Here is a 14,257-nt window from a genome sequence, read left to right on the forward strand (position 1 = left end):
AAGGTTATGAGCCTAGCCGGGCTCCACCCGACCATTTTTTCCAACTCCGTTTTCGCTGTGATTATTGTCTGGAACTGATCGCACGATGAAACGATTCCATTCTGAGGGGCCCACCAGTGGAGATAGCAAAGTGCAATGACATTAAAATGAAGCGTTTGTATGAAATGTACAACAATTGTAGCAGTGTTAGAGCTACACAAAGCAAAACAAACGGCAGTCACAATGCCAGCAAACATCGAAGAATTGAAGCCAGAGCAAGAAGAATGTGTCAAAATATTCAAAAGCAAAGACATTGTTGCCTTACTGCCAACGGCATTTGAAAAAAACTTGATATAACAGCATGCACTGTTTGTGTTGAAGTAGGGAGCATAGCAATCCCATAGTGGCCAATGCAGATTGGTGAAAGGTTAGTGTCAATGGTTTAAAAATGAACCTGAAGTCTATCACTATCAGGATGCAATGACTGGAAACAATCCCCAATGGAGTGAGGCCATGGCCCAGAGCCCATTCACAAAGTGAATTTGGGTCTGGATATTCCAGGCTGTGAGTTTGCAACAAAACTGACAAAAATGTTTCTAAAATTTTCTTCTTGGAAGAAGTAACTGACACAGCCAAGCTGTCAAATGAAGCTGGCAAATCTATCCACAAGTCTGCAATATGCAGATTCCCTCGACTAGGAAGGCCTTTTCACCCTCATCAAAAGGCTCAATAATGTTTAATCTGATCCGCCGCTTCTTTAAACAGTTATGCTGTTGAAAAACAACTAATGCAACAGACATTTCAACATACAGTGATTTAATCCAATCTATCTGAACTCCTCCGTCTATAATCTGCACTTTGTTTTATGTACTAGGCATTAGGCATACCCAGTATTTATCAACGCAATAGGTACACTTAATCCATAAAACTCTGTGGATTAGATTTGACTATCGTGCATGTATGGGGAATGTATACAACTCTGTCATTTCCTCCACTATTAGGTTTTGCACGCCAAAGTCTGTCAAAGCGAGCCACCCCAATGCCTGGAGTGGACAAATGGCTCCATCACCCCGTCCTCTGTGGTAGAGCCGAAGCTTCCGTCTGTGCCCATCTCTACCACTGTGCGTGCATGTGGGGATTAAGAGAGATGAGCGGTGGGGACTGACAACTCAGAGAGGGATGGGGGATAGGTAGTGGAAGAAGCAGCTATCCCCATGACAGTCAAGTCAGTCAGACACTCTGGTGTCAACCATGTCTGGTACTTGGCAACACTCATGGGGCAGTCTCTCTTTCCGCTGTTCAAATTCACACACTCCTACTCTCCTCACACTTGGGCTTAAGAACGCCACCGCAATCTGAGACAAACAGCCTCTCTGGCGTGTCCACAAAGAAGGACACTTGAAGTTTCTGCTTGAATCTCTATAAAGGTGCCATCAAACCTCTACTTGGCAACATCTGCAGTCATGTGAAAAAGAATGCATATCCTCATCCAGTTCTATGGTTTTACATATCATAACAAAAAAAAAATAAATGAAAAATCACCTGGGGCCTCATTACAGAAAAATATCCTGACTGCTTGTCTGCAATGTGTGGATTCCCTGGACTGAAACCTAGGATTAACTTCCTATTACAGAAGCAATTCCTAAACTCATGGCAGTGTCCTATCTTATCATGAGTTAAGAAATACTATCTATAACTGTCAAATACATTTTCAATTGGCAATCATCCGGTCATGCCTGTGCATATGCTTAAAATGTATACAAGACTGCCTCTATATATATTTATATATATTTATTTATATATATGATTACGCTGCAAATATGTTCTAAAGAATATTTGCCAGAAAGAAAGCCTTTTCTCTCTAAAAAGATCATGGCAGCACGCCTTAGGCTTGCAAAGTTGCATATTATGACCAAACCAAAAGCCTTCTGGAACGTCTTTTGGACAGACCACAACAAAGTGGAGATATCTGACCATAATGCACAGCGCCACATTTGGTCAAAACCAAACACAGCATATCAACTCAAACACCTCATACCAACCATCAAGCATGCTGGTGGAGGGGTGATGATTTGGGCTTGTTTTGGAGCCAACAGGACCTGGGCACCTTGCAGTCATGAACCATGAACTCTAAAGTATTCTAGAGTCAAATGTGGCAAATGAGTCATGCAAGAGGACAATGATCCCAAGCACATCTACAACAGAAAGGCTGAAAAAGATGGCCAAGTGGGAGTCCAGACCTCAACACGATTGAAAAGCTGTGGCGGGACGTTAAGAGAGAGCTGTCCATAAACAAATGCCCTCAAACATCATTGAACTGAAGCAATGTTGTAAAGAAGAGTGGGCTAAAATACATCCACAATGATGTGAGAAACAATTACTTCAGCTTATTGCTGCTAAATGTGGTTCTACAAGCTAATGAACCACAGGGTGTACTTAGATTTTTACATGACTTTTGCATTTGGCTTATTTTTTGTTAAATAAATAATGACAAGGTGGAATCTGTTACATTTACATAATTTTACCATGTCCTGATACTTTATTGATCCCCAAGGGGGGAAAAAAGTATCTATCTATCTATCTATCTATCTATAAACCATAACAGAAAGAGTGCTTTCTTTTTCAAATGACCTTACTTGGCAGAAGAGAGTAAAGATTACCCTTTTCAAAGTTGAAATAATATGGATTGCCATAGAGGACAAATCTAATCATAAATCTCTAAGGCTCAAGTCTTTGACATCAACTACATGCATGCTAAGTGCATGGCCTAATCCCTAATGTAATAGCCTTGTGATACCAAAATGCCATGTATATTACATCAAAACACGTTACAAATACCTAGCAGCAGAAATATGTTTGAATTTAAATATCAGTGACAATAGTAACTAAGCACAACGGACGAGACAGTAAGTAAGGCAGAAGTGTTCCTAAAGTAACACAAACAATACTCAATAAATTGAGCCTGTTGTGGTGGATATGTTATTATTTTCTGTTTCTGTCAGTTTTAACTTCACGCATGTGTGGGGGTCTATGGTGGATGAAAGTGCTTGTACTTTTCTCACTGTGAACACAGACATTCCATCAAATAAACTGATAACCCAAGAGGAAATGATCTCACGCCTTATGCATTCTCTGTAATACTGAATATGAAAAGACAAAACGGGACATGACTGCTGAGTGGCTCTACTCTGCGATAACTCACCGACATGTCATGTTGATGGAAGGCAAGTTATTTCGAGGGTCATGAAAACTGACAAAGCCTTTGCATGTTGCATAAACCGACCAGAAGAGATATTTCTAGAACATCTTTGTGGGTGTGATGACAACGAAAGAGGTGAAGATGAGTCACAACCTTCCCAATACTTAAAGCTAAACAGAACAAAACAAATCAAAATTAAGGAATCGCTGAGGATGAAGAAGCCCAAAAATGAGGACAAACACGGCAAAGAACCCAAGAAAAAAAATGAGGAAGATGAAAACGGTCAGGATGAAGAGGACGAGCAATTAAAAAACGTAAATATAACCACCTTCTAAGCAGAGGTCCTTGCTAAGAAAATAAAAAAATAACCCCTAGCATTAATCATGTCTGAATGCAGCCCATGCACCTGTCAGCCCCTGTGGACAGTATAAAACAAACACAATCGGCTCCATCCTCAGCCCTCCGCCATTAGTATTCACAGGCATGTACTCATCCTTCTCCAACCCAGCTGTCTGCCGCCATTTACATTTAAACATCTTTTAAAACAATGTGGCTCCGTTGCTTGTAGCACAAAACAGCTCGTTATGATCTCCGTGTTAGATAGAGACCGCAGGCTGTGCACCACGATGGGTCTGCTACATTAGTAATGCGAGACACTTGGGCAGAAGAACTCCGGGCTGTGAAGGGGTTGTGTGCGTGTTTGTGTGTGTGTGTGCGCTAGAGCAAAGCAGCAGGATTATTTGCCATGTTCTCCAGGTGCTGTGCAGGCAAGAAGGAAGTACTGATACACCTAGTGTACTATGCACAGTATACTATTAGTGTGTTACTGTAGTGTGGTAATCACTTTTGAGACTTAATATAGGGATTTTTCAAAGCACAGCTGAGCAAAAAAAATGCAGACAAAACACATGTTACTCATGCATCACTCATGTCTCCACTGCATGGTTTTTATTAGATATAACATTAGTTGTTTCAAGACAGGGGTCTCCAAGAGGGTACTGAAACTCAACAAATACTACTAAATGGCGATAGAGCTGGGGGGTGTAGGGGGGAGGTGTATAGGCTTCTTCCCAGTGAAGTGAAGTTACACCCTGCTATAAGCAACTCCCTCCTCGGCTGGTAAACCAGCTCCGAGAGAGATGGCTTTTCTCCCTGCAATAAATAATTGAATATTGCCGACTGCCTTCAATTATTCATGTAAGTTTATAATTCATCTTCAGCCACAATTTCTTCCTGTAAGGTGAAAAGAGAGTGGAGAGGAGGGAGAGAGAGGGAAAAGAGAGACAAGTGGGGGGGGGGGGGGGGGTAGAGAGAGAGGGTGGCAGGATCTGATGATGCTCCAGAGCACCACGAGCTCTCTTGCCTGTTAACAAATCATATCCGCAGCATTAGCTCCCCTCTCCCACAGCAACGAACGCGTCCAGCGTGCCGAACCGCACTGCATTAACCCCAGAGCTCCTGCAATGTTCTACTCAATTTAGCCGTTCGACTAAATCACCATGCCGACTACTGCTGACTCAAGTGAAATTTGTAGAGTTCCTTCTGGTCCATGAAGTGTTCCCCACACGTCGTGCATGGTCTCGGGGCGGGGGGTCAAATTCTTCGAGAGGAAGGATTTTTTCCCTCCCGACAATATAGAATTGATTTAAGGACACTGAATTTCACAGAATTTGGAGTTCTCTCTAACATGGTCAGGCCCCTGTGTGAGTGTAAAGAGAGTCTTTGTACTCCGCCTATAAAAACTTTCGCTCTACCATTCACCTTGAATCTAGCTGATGTTTTAATCATACACATGCTTTCATACTCCCTTTAAAAGGTCGTTCGCTGACACCAGCCAAAACCCCTTGGGGGTGCTAGGCTGTACAATTTTACTGAGTTTGACTTTTATAGTGTGAGCCCTTGTATCTGTTCCGATTGCAACAACAGGATGAAAACAGTGAAGTGATGTATCTAGTGTCATGGAGCATATCAATATGAGCTGACAACTGAACTTTTCACCTTGAACCAATTCAACTCCGAAAAACAATGGGTTCGTTTACAAAATTCAAACTGTCAAACTAACCATTTCCACCCTCATTTTACAAAGGTCACCCCAGGATGTAGTACTCTAAACTGTAACATGATCTATGTTTGCTCCCACAAGATTGATAGCACTGCCTAGTGAGTGTGTGCCAGATATCTGTATACATACCTTTTGTTTACTAAGTCCTACCAGCTTCCCTTAGTAACTGCATACACCAGTGTACCCACTGGGACTGACGTCAGGCCTGCCAAAAAACAGGATATAGCAGGAGCACTCCTGTAAAAACAAAAAAATCAAAAATGTAAAACCCTAAATAATGGCAGTACACACTGCTATTTTGCACTTAAGGTAAAATGTTATTGATGTCGACAGACCCTATGTGTCATGGTTACAACAGAGCCAACTGAGGTAAAAGTAGACGTCTTGTTGTAGGTCTACCGGTCCCAGCTCTCATTAAACAGCCTCGTGTTTTTGGCTTCAGTCGTGCTCTTTCTATCAAAAATGTTCTTGCTAAAAGCACTTGGAATGACAGAATGCAATCACGCCGCTGTGACATCACCTGCTGCCACCACCGACAACAATTTCACAGCACCAGTCAGCGGCACAGAGTGGCAGCTGAGCTAGTTATTGCAGCTGTTGAAGAGATGGGAGCCCCTGTATATTTGGCTGGCATGTGTAATTTTAAGAGCATCGAAACACAGCTGAGTTGAGGGGGTAAGAGGGCAGCCAGCAATAACAAAGTCACTCTTCTCTGCGAGCAGACTGAACGGCCAGAAAACACTCCACAGGAGCCCGGCCTGTGTCTACACAAGAGGCTGAAGGTGTGAGATCGGGGGTGGGGGGCGCTGGCTTTATTTCGCCTCCAACGTTGCAAGGTAAAGTTGCTGCAATTTGGATTGGAGTGTATTAGCAAGAGAACATTTAGCCTAGACACACACACACACACACACACCTCTTTACAAAGAGCCAGAATGCATTTTAACTAGGGGTGTGAATCTCTCATGTAAAAGACGATACGATTCACATCTAGATACATGGGCACGATTCGATACAAGAAAAGATACATGTTCATAAAAAATGATTCAGTTTGATTCGATGCGATGCGATTCGATGCAGTTCGATGCAGTTGAAGAATGGAAAGCATTCTGAAAGATTTTTTATCATTTGCTTAAGGTGCAAATTAATTTTATATTATAAATTATCATGGTCATGTCAATTAGGCAAAAACAAATGTGTGAATATGATTATCTAAACTGAGGTTTGTATCATATATTGTATTGAAATGAAAAAAGAATAGTCTACATTTCAGCCAAACAAAGCAGCCAGATACAACATAAAAATACATTTTTATAGACTTTATAGATTTTATAGAGTTATATCTGATTGTTTTCAAGGAGCTGTAGCCTATTGTTGAGGTAAGACAATACCGAAATAAAATAAAACGGTGCTTAAGACAATCTTGGCCTTTTCTCATAGCTAGAACAACATAGGCCTACATATCAATGAACTGGGCCTATTTTGTTCCAAGTCTGAGTGAATATGAACAAAATAATAATAATTTGTACATCGTTTTAGCAGCAAGGGCCAAATTATTCTTTAACATTAAGGAAATCCCTTCATCAAACGTAAGGCTACTCTACAGACTATTGTTGCCGTTTAGGAATGCTATAGTAAGTGTTTAATTTCGCGCTGGATTTTGACAAACAAAAGAGTAAAATCTGTCAAACAACGACAGAGTGTGAGTTGTCACGTGCTTAGGTTGCAGTAGATGTATGGGTAATGAAGTCCTTTGTCTACTTTGGGCAATGAGTATAGCCCAAAACGAACTTCATTACCCACAAATCCGTGCCACATGTAGTTTCAAAACAGGAAGTGGGATGAACGCGCTGCTTGCAACGTAAATCAGAGTCTGAGCGAGCAGAAAAGGTTATGAACCGACTTGTAACAAGTAAATCGATATAACGACCGGTTCATTTCAGTTTTATTCCGATACGGGGCTTCACATATCGATGTAGCCGTATCTTACACGTTAAAAACGGATACCGATACGTATCGGTTAATCTTTACACCCCTAATTTTAACATCATAAAGTAGGCCATAAAATCTAAAGTAAATTAATATAAATGTAGGCTTCAATTTTGTGCTAATACAAGGTTAAAAATCCCAATGAGTAGGTCTTATGTTACGGTCTGAATTCTTAGAATAAATCAGTTCCTTTAACTGTTGGTTATGAGGGAATATCTTGAGGTTGATGACTGGCAACTCTATCAAATTCCTTTGAAATACTTGGGCATGAAAAAAAATAATCTTTTGAAAATGCTGAACACTTCCTTTCCATGCAGACAAAACCATGAATTAATTTCCTCTTCGGGTGAGACAAAATCACGGAAATGACAAAAATTATCTAAGCATCTTATAGTCCTCTGTATTAGGGAGACACAGACATTAATAATACCAACAAAACGTTGAAAACAAAAACTAGAGGAGCAGAGAAAGGAGAGAGGGGGCTGGGGTATCCAACTTCTCCACTACAGACAGTGGTTTATAGGCATGTATGGCAAGGCATTTAGCATGGGCGACGGAATGTCTAAAATCCAGCCCTGCCATAACTCCCCATCTTCCCCCTTTTTCCCCTCCATTCCTCGGCGCACAAGACCAGAGAGCTCCACATGAACGCACACAAACATGATATGGCTTTAAGAAGTAGATGGCAATCGCAGACACACTAGGGCTCAAAGCAGCAGAAAGCACCACTGGGATATTAACATACTGAGGAGAGCGTCTGATCTATCGACTGCGATCAATATCTCACAATTCAGAATGATGGGGAGTGTTTTATATTTAGAATAAAAATCAATGCAAACCAGAATGCCAAAAGCTCTGAAAATACCCTCCCACCACCATCACCCTCTTTAATATTTTAGAAAAAGCAGTAATTTATTTGCTTAGCCCAATCACCTTGCCGATTTACCTCATGAATAACAAGTAAATCCAAAATCTACGTCCATAAACCTAAAAGACACAAGAAACAGGAAAGCAGAAATAGTCACGTGAAACTTCCACCACAAAATGTCATCAGCAAAATCCACCCGAGGCTATTATTTCACACATCATTGACCATGTCTGATATTTGCCAAAATATGTTGGTGAGACCCTGAAAGAAATAACATTCACATGGAAGACACTTCACTTCTTTGACTTTGTAGACACATATTTAAGAGACATGAAAGATCCATATTCCTAGCCAAACTAATTTTAATTCTTCAGATCAGCCAAGAGCAAACCCAAACAAAAGAATCCACATCCTAACACCCTAAAACAACAACTAGGGTGCTCATTTACATAACACTGGCCTCATCCTATATCAAAGAACCATTTTAGCAATGCATCTCTCATTCTCTTCAAAATGACATCAAGCCAGGTCTTATGATTTCTCTGTCTTCCCCTCCCCTAAGTCCAGGAGGAATTCCACTCCCAGCTGCCTGGTGGGATCAGCAGTAGTGTAGCGCGGCCAGAGGCTGAGGGGGGAGAAGGGGTCTGTTCCCCGCTGGAGCTCGGCCAGTAGGCCATCCGTTTACAGGCGTGTTGGCCTGGCCTGATCCAGACTCCGGAGCGCTGCTGCAACGCAACGCAACGCAACGCCACGGCGACGGTAGCACTCTCCCTGGCACTCCGTCAGTGTCTCCTGAGGTCACTCGTGCTCCAGGCCCAGCCTCTGACATCACGCTTTGCTTGTGCAGGTGGTCAGGGGTGGGGGTGGGGGTGGTTGGGGGGTGACACTTCAAGTCTCCGGTCAGACTGCAGATTGTGCCTTGCAGCCAGATACAACAAGGAACAATGGGCTGTGCATATTCCATACGCCACGTGGCATGGAGTTCTACACAGAGCCATAGATACGAAGTCACAGATTTTTACAAGCGCATGCAGCAGAGACACTTGCAGCACAAAAAATGAAATGCAGACAAAGACCTTTAAAAAATAAAATAAGAACTCTGTTGCCTACTGGAATTGTCGGTTTCTTAAAAGGAGTTAAACCATCATTTCACTGTGTCTGCTGTCCGTCATACTGTTTTACAGGCTATATTAGCCCTTCTACACAATCTGGACTGCGTTCATAACATTACACCTGTTGCTTCTACAATCTTTATCTTTATAACTTCATTTCCTGTTATTCTATTGTTCTTATATAGTATATTATTTTTCTTGTTTGTTACGCAATTATATTATGTTTACATTCTTGTCTATTCATAGTCTTATTTTAATATCTAACAATCAAAGTTATTGCACTGTTCAAATACCTGCACTGTTCACTTTTGCACTACCACCATTGCACACACTCTACCATAGCACCTTATCATGGTCATTGCATCACAGGGTCAGTCCATACCAGACCTTTGTAATCACTTCACATGCCCTTTACTCTTTACTTCTTACATTTCTGTGACTGATTTTTATGTATGTGAGATATATGTGTGTGTGTTGTGTTTTGGTTGTATAAGCTGCTATCTACCCACAACACAAGAAAACACCTGCTCTGATCATCTGCAATGAACAAGGGTTAAAACACTGAACATCTTCACTGCACTGTAAAACTGAGAACAAACTATTTTTTTTAAGTGGCACATGCTATTCAAGTTCTTCTTTAGTCTTTCTTTCCACGTCCCCTTACATTTCCAGTCCAATCTTGATTTAATGCAAGCTTTTTAGAGCAGAAAGAGATAACACATCCTCTGCTCCCGCCTGACCCCATCAGACCAAGATATATGACACTCCCTTGAGGTGCCGAATGTTAACTTAATCTCTCCTACTTAACATGGTCAGCTCCGATAAGGAGAGCCTTGGAAAGAGCCAGCCTTGGACATTACTTTCAACCTTGTGAAACCCCAAAGGAGAAATACAGGCACAAAAGGAAATAGACTGGTTATAAATTCTAACATGTAAAACAGAGAATAGGATAATAATAATAATGTTGGTTTCTGTTTCCTTTATCCTAATGGAAAGTCAGGAAGATAACCTTATCAATGGAATAGCTTCAGTTTGTTTGGAGTCCACTCTGAGCTCAAAAGATCACAGTGAATGAAAAGATGTCTCTTAAATCTCTCCAGCGCATCTTGAGACGTGCACGGCTTAATAAACAGGTGAGATGTATGTTCATAAATTTATTATTTTTGAAGCACAAATGCCTTCTCAACTTATCACCGCCTGCGCATCCTGAAGTGTTAACCCAGCTCTTTGCATGGCCTTGAGTCAGAGCAAATAATGTTCTTAATACCAAACCAGGAGGAGAAGCACTCAGTCTCTCACGATAAGACTGCTCTTCAGAGCAAACTCCAGAGACTGTGGTCATTCATCTCACCTGGAGTCCTTCAGCGGGGGTTGTTAAAAGTTAACTTGACTCTTAACGGCCTAACACAGCCTAAATCCCTGGCCTGCACCTTAATGTTTGTGTGACGGTTCCGAGAAATGGGTGCACTTCATGTCTGGCGAGTGGAACTCCATTGTTGTATCAGTTACCAGGGTACAAGTGCTAACAAGTGCATTTAATCATGTGGCTTAAATAGGTACCCGAGCTTTCTGCGTGATTGGTCGAGCGGTTACTGGCTGTGCCTCACCTGTAAATCCTGGTCAAATACCGAAGGCAGGAAAAAAAAAATGTCTTTGTTTCTTTTTTTCCCCTTTCTGCCTCATTCACTCTTTTCCCCAAACAAATACTGACAACAAAGGAAGAGAGAAATCAAACATGCACGCCCAGCGCTGTCCCACGTCGGATGTGCCTGTGGGTGCAGACCAGTGGAAACTAGAACAACAAAGGCAGACACTTAGAAATTCAGATTGGGGGAATGGGGGGGGGGGGGGGGGGGGGGCAGTCCTCACGTCAGCAATTCTGCATGCAGCACAAAAGGTGAGATCAAGGTGGGGGTAAACTATCGACTCCACAGCCATGGCTTATTTTGATAAGGGGAGGGATGTCTACGGTAGGGCCTACGAGGCGCGCAGCCCTGCGAAACAGCTAAGGTGTGTATGATACACACAAGCCGGCTCCGCGCGCTCATTCGACTGGAAAGCAGGCATGTGGGAACAGAGGAGCTCATCAACTTGCTGTTTGCATCAACACAGGGTCTCCGGAGAGGGTGATACAAATAATTAGGCACTGTTAATGAACAAGAGATGTTTGCATGTGCTTGTGTGTGTGAAGAGAGCTGGAGCAGAAGGGGTGGAAGGGTGAGGATCTTCCTGTAGAATTCATTTTCCTGAAACATGCATTGCACAGGACTTATACGACAAACACTAACATTTAAACGACTGTAATCGAAAGATTACAAGATTGAGCTCAAACTTGCTCGGGGTATTTACGGGGCAGGGGGTTGGGGGGTATTGGGGGGGAGTGTAAGCCCAAGGTCGTGGGCTTCAGGCCAGGGCACAGGAATGACATCATGGGGAAAGAGTGCCTGCTTGATGAGGCTGTTGGACTTGAACGGCTGCCATCACATTGTCTCTTCCCCATGTGTCATCGCCACTCTCCATGACAACTCCACCATACTTCAGATCTTCCACAAAACCCCACAGACAAGTGAGAAAAGCCTTTCTGCCACTACTGTTGACATCTGATTTTAGACATACACAGGAAAGGTGTTAAATTCCTTGTGCTATCACTATGGGATTTCCCACAGGGGCCAATCAACAACCAAGCCTATTTGACATTACATAGGATGACATAAGAGATTCAACGACAATGGACAATTGGCAAAATTGAACTAAATTGTATTCGACAGCCAAAGCAATCAAACAACTTCCAACTTCATGAAAAAAGCATGAGACTTCACTTAAAAATGTCTCGTGCCTGTTACCAGCACAAGGGCAGCTTGTACTGCCATAAAACAACATGCAGACATAAAGAACAGTGTGCCCGGCAACTGGATTGATTCATTAAAATGTACAACAGAGCGATTGTGATGCGACCACAATGCAAACCAAAGCATGACAAATTGTTCCACTGTTCCTCCGTCAACAGAAATAGCGCTCAGTGACAGAGCACGGTATTCAGAGCAGCATCTCTGCCTCCTGTAGCTAATGTCCGTGCACTCAGTGACGCCTCACTGGCTTATCATTACAGATGTAAACAAGAGTCCGTGCCAGTGGACTTAAGCTGCTCGCTAAAACGCAAGTCTGCTGCTGTTCATCCTACACTTTCTGCTCGGGAAGCAAGCCCTACGTTCAGAATATCCACTCATTCACTATATAGTCTAAGCCTAGTACAATATACACTTGAATAACTATATGGTGCCAATTTAGTTCACTCGCCTATATAGTGCATTATGTACGCTAGTAAATGAGTGGACGCGCTAAACACAGGAACAATGTGAATGGGTGAGTCCATTGGAAGCCAGCAAGACAACACTGCATACCAAAGTCAACCATTTCACCTGAGGCGTGAAGAAAATTATGGAATGGCTTATGAAATGGATACGGCGTGATTGAACAACTGTGAAGGTAAAGCATACAGAGGAATGCAAGGAGAGACCTTGGTGGTGGCGGCTTGTACAGAATGAAATCAAATACTATTGTATAAGTCAGCCAGGGTGGTATCTGGTACAGTATGAACATGTTACAAGATAAACTGAGTGACATACTGTTTATAAAACATAAACACGAAACATGAGAATGTCTGGTAGAAAACGCACTACCCAACAGTGCTCACAGCAGGTCAGCAGTCCTAATTATCATACAGTATATAGGCTACTGACTGCAGCACATACATTTTTTCTGTAGTTCTGTAAAGGGGCTATAATGAGCCACAAGGTAGTCTATAGAAAAACCGAAGTAAAAAAGTCAGGTCCCATACATCATAAACACGATGTAATAGGGGGAAGACCCATCAGGATTAACCATTCCAGTATAAAAGGCATATCTCGGAGCTATTCCCAGTGTGTGTGCCCTCATGTCTTTGTTCTGCCACAAAGCGACCGCCATGCATGGCTGACTGCCCACCAGTGCGGAGGCCTGGAGACTCATACCTGGCAGTGTGTCGTGGTTGTGTGCCAAGTTTACCGATAGCAGTGCGATGAGTCGACTCGGTGACACGCTTTCACACCGGCCACAGATATTTGTTTAGCGTGACGGACGCGCGGCAACAGTGAGTACTGATGCAGAAGCTAACGCTAATGTAAATATTGCCCGTGGAGGCTACCTGCAGTGGCCAGGAGCTGTCTGACGGATTACAGGCTCACATACAGATTACAGCATTTATAGTCATGTCTTTTTTTTGGTGGCTGAGCCCATGTATGGGGGCATTACAGCCGACTAAATCCCTGACACTCTGGTGGATTGGGAGAACTGATACTACACTAACTTCCATCAGGGCTATCACCAAAGCGGAGTTCTGACTGGGACAATCTGGATTTGCTTAAATAGTGTCATACAGTCATAGCTCACAAACACATTCATGGCCATCAAAACCATACTATGACAGTATATTCATTATCCTAACACATTTGGAAAATCAATGATGGTTTAGACTTGGCTAAGATTACTAGCTTCGAATAGCTCATTTTAGAGGCTGGCTGGTCGGTGGGTCTTCCCTGCATGCATGCCAACAGCATGAGATTCACAGCTTAAAAAGCTGAATGTGCCAGTCCCCCAAATGTTACCAGTTCCGACAAGAACAAATCCTTTCAACAGCATTTTGGTGAAATCACAAAGAACACTGAGTAGCTCTCCAGTTATCTCTGATGAATGACATCAATCTGGAGTATTTTGTGCTGGGGAAAGTTCCTAGTGGGATGCTTAAGACGGTTATTAGTGCTATTTTTCAGAAAAGTCTGTCAATATGAGTTCATTTAAATATTTATTTGAATTCTGTTCCAACAACGTGACCTCCAAACTAAGCGAACACAATACACTTCAGTGTAATTTAATACTGTGCCTGCAAGAAACCGGACTGTCTGACAAACAAGCAGAACTTGACCCAGAAATAAGCTCAACCTACCGAGGACTCTGCACTCATTTACTAGACCCTGTTTAATGATTTACTCAGGCTACTGGGTCTCCAGATAGAC

General features: G+C 42.5%; 1 protein-coding gene across 1 annotated transcript in view; it reads right to left on the reverse strand.

Moving 5' to 3' along the window:
* ndst1b (N-deacetylase/N-sulfotransferase (heparan glucosaminyl) 1b) overlaps positions 1-14,257 on the reverse strand; it is a 62,775-nt gene that overhangs the window by 42,388 nt on the left and 6,130 nt on the right. Inside the window, exon 2 of the mRNA XM_076273743.1 lies at positions 5,370-5,477. The gene's annotated coding sequence lies outside the window, so the exon portion shown is untranslated. The remainder of the gene's footprint in view (positions 1-5,369; positions 5,478-14,257) is intronic.

The sequence above is a fragment of the Alosa pseudoharengus genome, unplaced genomic scaffold, assembly GCF_046254945.1.
Source record: "Alosa pseudoharengus isolate Yale_2024_CS ecotype anadromous, Long Island Sound unplaced genomic scaffold, YU_APseudo_1.1 YU_APseudo_1.1_scf_8, whole genome shotgun sequence".
NCBI lineage: Eukaryota > Metazoa > Chordata > Actinopteri > Clupeiformes > Clupeidae > Alosa > Alosa pseudoharengus.